The sequence below is a fragment of the Peromyscus maniculatus genome, chromosome 12 (genome assembly GCF_049852395.1).
Source record: "Peromyscus maniculatus bairdii isolate BWxNUB_F1_BW_parent chromosome 12, HU_Pman_BW_mat_3.1, whole genome shotgun sequence".
NCBI classification, from domain to species: domain Eukaryota; kingdom Metazoa; phylum Chordata; class Mammalia; order Rodentia; family Cricetidae; genus Peromyscus; species Peromyscus maniculatus.
In genome coordinates, this window is record NC_134863.1 from 34,550,021 (window position 1) to 34,556,020 (window position 6,000).

Here is a 6,000-nt window from a genome sequence, read left to right on the forward strand (position 1 = left end):
TCAAAGCAGTCAGCCCTGTCTTTACCCAAGCCATCTCCAAATGTACACTGTTTGTTTCTTCTGTAGAGTAGCCAAAAACTCCCCAAAGGGACCTCAAATAAAGTCATCAAATAAAAACACCCTTCTTAGTGCCAGGCTCTTCTAATTGACAACTGTGAGACTTTTGGACAACCATTAAAACAGCTTTTAATTGAACAGGGAAATAAGGAACTATGGTCAAGGGCCAGGACAACATGAATGAGAAGGCATAGCTTGGGAAGTCCCCAGCTTGGACTTTAGTATGAGCTGCATTCAGGACCTCTTCTTCCCCACCTTAGCCCATGGTAGATGGCAGGAGTAGTTTATTGGGAAGGATGGAAATAGGAGTGAGTCACCAAGATCTTAGCAGCATGATCATCCAATACTGCCAAAATGGGATCTGACTTTAGCAAGTGACCTGCCACTCTGGAGGTAGAGAATCCATGGTACACTAAATTAAAACGGAGCCCAGAGGTCTATACATCAGCAGCATTTAAAGCTCAAATTGAAGTTACGGATGGAATCGTGTTTCTACGAATTCTGCCTCTTACTGTGGGTCTTCTTGAAAATCCTCAACCTGCCCTGAGATTTGTTAGATTCAGCAAGACACTGTGGAGCGACAGTCTCATTATGGCAGTGAAGTGTGGAGTCTTTCACATGGGGGACCCTTCTCTCCTCTCTGTGCTTTATACAGTGTGGTAGGCCGACCTTGCAAACCAAGAGCTTTTTGACCTGAACATTCCTATCTTATAAATCCCAGAGAGTCTCCAGGCCTTCGACATAAGTGAGTTCATGAAGAACAGAGTACCAGGAAGAAAAGAATTTTACAAGCATCTGAGATGATAGGGACATCCCAGATGGAAATGACCTGCTCCGGATCTTCAGAGCCACAGACTCCAATCCTTTGTGGTTGTAGCTGGATTCAAGGGCCAGATCCTAAAACTAAACAATGAGAATTTTCTGCTCCTGCTGACTTTCCACAGAACAGCTCTGGAGTACAGAGCACACACTTTTATAGTGAACTCATCTGGATGTAATATCTCCTGAGGGGATGGGAGTAGATACTGACGAGGGACAGCTGTGGTTCTTACAGACTTTGCTGTGACCCTGTGGGACTGGATCTGCACAGCCAAGTGGTGCCTCAGCTCCTACCTTTAGCTCTGCAGACCCAGTTTGGAGTGGAGTTAAGGGCCAAGACAATGGCTCCGTGGATGAAGTGCCCACTGCAGAAGCCCAAGGACTTCATTCCAGACCCCCAGCACCCGAGGAAAAAAACTGAGTGTGGTAGCACTTACCTGCCGCCCCAGCTCTGGGAGACAGAGATGAGGTTCCAGGGGCCCAGCGAGCCTGGCCAATTCGGTGCCTTCACAGAAGTGACCATCACCATGAACCAATTTTAGGACATTTTTTTTTTAAACTAAAAGAGAAGCCTGGGGTATAAGTCACTCTCTATGTGGGAGTCCCTCTGCCATATCCAACACTTTGGAAAGTCTGGTTAAGTGCTCAAATAGTCTAATGTTAGAGAAATGGTCTGTGTTTATGTTCAGTGCTAAAGGGAGGCAGAGAAAGGACAAGGAGCATCCTGACCACGGATGTATCCAATGACCCTGAACTGCAGATGGCCGTTTACAGTTATGGCACTTGGGTCACTTGTAATGGCTTCAGTAGTGTCAGCGACACAGAAGCCCTGTGAGAACTTCCCTGAGAGCACTCACGTAGGAGACTTTGGGTATAGCTACTGATGTGACCTAATTGTAGCAACTGCTGAGATATTCAGGAGACTTTCACGCATTGCTATTGGCAGTTCAGATGACTGAAAATATTTTTCAACCCTGAAGCTGCTATTTATCACTTAGAAACTCTATATTGAAATAGAAATTCGTCTAAAATAACAATCATTTCCACTAAGCACAGCTAACTCATTTTGTGATCGCCCATTCTGCACAGGTATGTTGTAACTGGCCTTTCTGAAACTCTTAAAAAGGAATGCCATTGAGAGCGGAGACCGACGGTGACCACTGTCAGAGAGAGCTTTTCCATCATCTGTGTGCCATCCTGAGATGGAGGACAGGGGCACCTGTGCTGACCAAGACAGACCAGCACGTGTGAAGCTGCCTAAGATGCCCTGGCTCCCATCCAGGGACGGTCTTGTTTGCAACGCAATGCTGAGCCCTCTGCCTTGGCTCCTGACTTCACTGATTTTGGATGGGAATACTCTTGGCTTTTCCACTTTGTCTGTCTGCCTGATGCTTCATTTCTCGAACCCCAATATTTGCATACGTTGTGACAGTGATTGAGCAGGTAATACCAATAAAAATCCCCGCCGTACATGCTCTCAATTATGAATCATTATACTAATACTACCTTAAATCAGTAAATAAAATAAAAATTAAGAGGTTATCGGCGGCCTGTCGACACTTCTTCTCAACTTTGGAGATAGAAGTTCAAGCCTTCTTGAAAGACAAGACAATTTAAGTATTCACTCCAAGTCAACCCGCCAGCCTGTCTCACTGGGAGCCTTTCAATGCCAGCAGCTTTATACTGTCTCCTCTTCAGTCAGTCATTGTATTTGCTAGGGTTCTCTAGAGTAACAGAACTTATAGAATGAATCTGTCTATATATATAAAGGAGATTTATTAGAATGACTTACAGACTATGCTAATCCAACAATGGTTACCTATGAATGGAAAGTCCAAAAATCCAGTAGTTGCTCAGTCCACACTCAGCTTGTCTTCAAGATACACTGGAATCCCAAGGAAGTAGGCTCTAATGCCAGTGAAGGAATGACTTGCTAGCAAAGTGAGAGCAAGCAGGCAAAGCGTGAAAACTTCCTTCTTCCATGTCCTTCTGCTGTAGGCTTCCAGAAGAAGGCATGTCCCGAATCAGATCTCGTTTAAAGATTTGTCTTCCTGCCTCAAGATCTGGATTACAAGGGTGTTTTCCTACCTCAAAGATCCAACTAGATGTAGATCTTTCCACTTCAAATTAAGCAGAAACTCCTCACAGGTGTGCCCTCTATTTGGGGGTTGTAGTTAATTACAGACAAAGTCAAGTTATAACCAATCACAGTCATGTTCTCAGAGATGAGTAAATAAATAGCTTCTAGGAGGAGCAAACGCGGTAGAGGTCCAGCTCTTGGTGTGTCAGTGACCAGCAATGCTTTTCTTCTCTGTGGTCCCCAGAACCTTCAAAGTGGCCTCTTATTCCTTATTTCTCTTTCGGCCAGGGGGTGGTACTGGGTGAGGTCCCTGCTCAAACCCTTGCAGCCTTTCTCCACATGGTGCCTCCCCTCCTTACCAAGTCCAAAGAGCTTGGCTTTCAATTTTTGAGGATTCTGGAACATTAATTATCATGCTTCCTTGATTACCCCAGGGAAAACAGAGGTCTAGCACATTCCTATGCAGCTAAATAATGTTGTATTGTTTAAGAAGCCATCTTCAAACTTGTTGGTACTCATAGAAAACCTGGCTTTCAAGAGACTTTCAAGACATGGGGCCAAGCTTTGTCAAAGTGATTTCACTAATTAAAGAACCAACAGTCTAAAAGTATTTCCGAATTTCTGTGCTTTCTCCACACTTAGTGTTTTAACTGGACTGACTTAAATATTCCACCCTTGGGTACAGTCGGTTATGAGTGAGGAGATAGATTAAAGCTTTGCATAGGATCCTTTTTCTCCCCTGTACCGGGCTTGACTAAATCCTATGTTTGCACATTCAATGTGCACGTTAGAGAGCAAGGTTGAAGTTTCTCCCTAACACAGCTGGTGTGAGCTTTCTTCCACAATAACAGATAAATCAATCTCCAAAAATGGAAAAGGTGGTACCTACAGGGCAAGGTATTCTCTGAGCAGTTGCTGTGTGGACTTTTTGTCTTGCTCCATTGAGAAAGCATCAGATGAAACCATGACCTTCAGCTAGAAGGACTGGAAGGAGAGTCCAAAGGACCCTAAACTTAGAGGTGGCAGGAGATCTATAGACTTCTAGTCCCATAGCATACAAACATGAGTTAATCCACCAGTAACTGTAGCACACTGGTGAAATTCAAGAAGAGATCTTTACCAAATGTCCTGGTGTCAAAGCAGAACCCAAGAGTGGCCAACCTCATTCTAGAAGACAGACTTATGGTGGAAAAGGTCCTCAAGGATGAGATGATGCAAGAATTGGGAAGGGTGGTTAGAAAGAGAGAGAGGGCATTTGAAACACACTCAGAGCAGCTCTCATGGTGGGAGTTGGGGGGAGGCTCTCCTTAGGATAGTGTATAGAATATTCCTTTACACTGTGTGAATGGATGTTGCTATGATTGGTTTAATAAAGAAGCTGACTGGCCAATAGCTAAACAGCATAAAGTTAGGCGGGAGAGCTAAACTGAGAATGTTGTGAGGAAGAAGGGTGGAGCTGGAGAGTTACCAACAGATGCAGAGAGAAGCAAGATGGACATACTGTACTGAGAAAAGGAACCAAGCCATGTGACAAAGCATAGATAGGAAATATGGGTTAACATAAATGTAGGCATTAGCTAGTAACAAGCCCAAGCTATTGGCCAATCATTTGCAATTAATATAAGCCTCAGTTTGTTTATTTGGGAGCTGTTGGTAGGACAAAATCCTCTGCTACAATGGTGAGTCCCAGTACAACAGGCTGGAGACAGATGAAGGCACGCTTAAGGGTTTAGAAAGGTTTCTGTCATAGATACTCTCTGAATGTAACTTGAAGACCATGGAGAAGACCCTCTACTAATATGGGAGATATGGGGGAAAGTTTAGCAAGAATCACCAGCTTCACACTGGACTCAGGCCTGTGAGTGGAAGTCAGGTATATGGAGAAGCCCTTTGTGAAAAGACAGACTCTTTTCTGCGCCTGCACCCAGGATTCCAAGGGGTAAAGCCCCGTGAGTATGTCATGGGGATGGGGATATATTTAAAATACAGGCCACATCAGATAACCCAGAGAAGAGCCAACTATACTACAATTGCAGGGAGACCTTCAGCTACCTCTTTGCTCTGCCATGACAGTGTGGCCCAGGGTGCAGGAAAGGCATATGTGCGTGAGGAATGTGGGAAAGGCTCTGACCATAGATAGCTGTTCCTTCACTCAACACAGAGCCCTGCTGGAGATAAGGTCTGTGAAAGCTTGTCTAAGACTCCACTTTTGCCTGGCATGATAATATTTCTATACTTGATGGGGGAGGAGGGGGGGGACAAAACCTTTGAATATAAATGTCATGGGAAATCCTTCTAGAGAACCCTCCTTTAACAGATAAGAATCAACTGAAAAGAAAGGCTGTAGAATGTAAGAACAGTGCCAAGTAAATGATGTGATTTCCAAGGAGATAAGAAGCCACACGCAAGTGAACACACTTTATTGCAGTATATAAGATTACGAAAGGATTCAGTCGTAAGAGGGGGGGTGACTTTTCGTCCCATAGTTTTGAACACTCAGCATTCTCATTCTCATTTTCACTCAACTCTGAAGTCCTTGATTTCTTCTGACTCATTTTCTCAGGGCACTGGTGCAGCCAGCCCTGTAGCCTTCCCAGGTGGGCACCGAGTCTGCCTCTGTGGTCTCAGATTCTTCAGCCCTCTGTCCACAGCTTCTCCAGGCCCAAATCAGCAGAATTCTAAGTGACATGAGGCCAAAGAGAAGTTTACTAACAAAGTAATAGGATACAGCTCTCATGAAACACTAAGAGAAACAGTTTTTATACAAATACAACATGTGAATATGTAAAATATATAATTCTTGACGTTAATTACATTTTTAGTACTCTATTCTAGAAAAGTATTCTCACAGATATGTACAACTGTGTGCAAAAGAAAATCATCATGTTTGTGCCTACATGTAAGACATTGAAAGCTGCTTAAGTGTTCATTAGTAAAAGTACATTACAATATACCCATCCTGTGAAATACTGTACAATATGCTGATTCTGTGTGTTACAGCTATTAAAATATCTCCCAGATACAGTGTTATTTATTAATAAACC

At 43.7% G+C, this 6,000-nt stretch overlaps 1 protein-coding gene across 1 annotated transcript in view; it reads right to left on the minus strand.

The window, feature by feature from the left end:
- Positions 1 to 1,415, minus strand: part of Tigit (T cell immunoreceptor with Ig and ITIM domains) — a 43,222-nt gene extending 41,807 nt beyond the window's left edge. The window contains exon 1 of the mRNA XM_006975799.4: positions 1,314 to 1,415. The gene's annotated coding sequence lies outside the window, so the exon portion shown is untranslated. The remainder of the gene's footprint in view (positions 1 to 1,313) is intronic.
- Positions 1,416 to 6,000: the final 4,585 nt, after the last annotated feature.